Source organism: Stomoxys calcitrans, chromosome 2, assembly GCF_963082655.1.
Source record: "Stomoxys calcitrans chromosome 2, idStoCalc2.1, whole genome shotgun sequence".
Classification (NCBI taxonomy): domain Eukaryota; kingdom Metazoa; phylum Arthropoda; class Insecta; order Diptera; family Muscidae; genus Stomoxys; species Stomoxys calcitrans.
The window spans coordinates 45,557,813-45,559,189 of record NC_081553.1 but is presented as its reverse complement, the minus strand read 5'-3'; the positions used below and the strand labels follow the sequence as shown (position 1 = coordinate 45,559,189).

The window sequence follows — 1,377 nt, the reverse complement described above, 5'->3', positions numbered from 1 at the left end:
ATGGGCTTAAAACCACAAATCGTGAGATTGTTGACTGGCGACTACATGAAAATATGGTCCGATTTGGACGATATTTTGTTCGCGCATTCTAGGGCCATTCAATCTTCCATATGTGAACAAAATCAATATAAGAACTGACTTTTTCCAGTTTTAATAGGCTTCATCTCTAGGCCAAAGGTGAGTCCTGTGTCAAATTTGAAGACGATCAGATGAAAATTACGACCTGACTTTGTACATAAACTAACATGGACAGAAAAACAGATGGACATTCAGACGAACATAGCTTTATCGAAAATAAAGTCAGTCTGAGTCCATCGGTATACTTGGCAATGAGTCCAATGGTCTTCCTTCTGGGTTGGGTGTTACAAGAAATGCACGAAGTTATACCGTGTACCACATTAATGGTGTACGGTCTAATTATGTTAGTCTTTTTTAACACAACTATTATAATCTTCGTTGGTTGCGGTTGTGGTTAGTTGAATAATTAATCAACTTACTTAATATAAGTCTAATATCAAGTGCGTTGAAGTATTTAAAGGGTAGCGTTGCTTGCATTTGCAACTTGGCATATTGAAGAAATGCATTTCTTAGCATCATTGGCCCTTTTAATTGCCTCGGCACTTTTAGTTGGGACATCAAAAATTAATACATGTGACATAGCATGTGTGCAGAATGGTCTCCCCGTATGCGGGTATTTTGTAGCTCCAGGCATACAGAACATGAAGATATGTACTTTTGGCAATAGCTGTTTATTGGAATTACACAAATGTCGAACCAAAGAAAGTAAGTCATCAATCACAGAGAAGGTAACTTTGGTTAAATACAAAATGATTAGTTTAACAACAATTATTAATTAAAAATGCGGTCATATTTGAGTGTTCAAAACTAAAAAATAAAGCACTAATGGTGTATATGTATTTTTTTTTTTTACTTTATTTTCTTTTTTATCTTCTTTTACAGATTGGATAAGTCAGCCGGGGAAATGCACCTCGGAAATCGGTTGTAGAAATGTTAGAATAGGATAATGGATAATGGAATGCTACAATTCTGATAAACTAAACTTCTAGTATAAATAAACCAAAAACTTATTCACTATAAAGTCAATGTATTTTCATTTACTTTTTATAGCCTCCACCATAGGATGAACTTTTACTTATTTCGTCGATCCGTTTGTAACGCATCGCAATATTGAACTGAAACGCAACAAAGAACATGTTTTCCTGATCGTCTTGTTATTCTAAATTGATCTTGCCATGTCCGTCCCTCCATCAGTCCGTCAACGAATGAAGCTAGTCACTTGAAATGTTACACATCTACTTCTTATTGATGTAGGTCATTGGAGATTACAAAGGGGCCATATTGGCTCTGATTTGGATA

The 1,377-nt window shown here is 35.3% G+C and overlaps 1 long non-coding RNA gene across 1 annotated transcript; it reads left to right on the top strand.

The window, feature by feature from the left end:
- The first annotated feature begins 549 nt into the window (after positions 1 to 549).
- Positions 550 to 1,099, top strand: LOC106089864 (uncharacterized). Its single transcript, XR_001221704.2, has 2 exons — positions 550 to 783; positions 961 to 1,099. It is a non-coding gene; the product is annotated as an uncharacterized LOC106089864 (long non-coding RNA).
- The last annotated feature ends 278 nt before the right edge of the window (positions 1,100 to 1,377 follow it).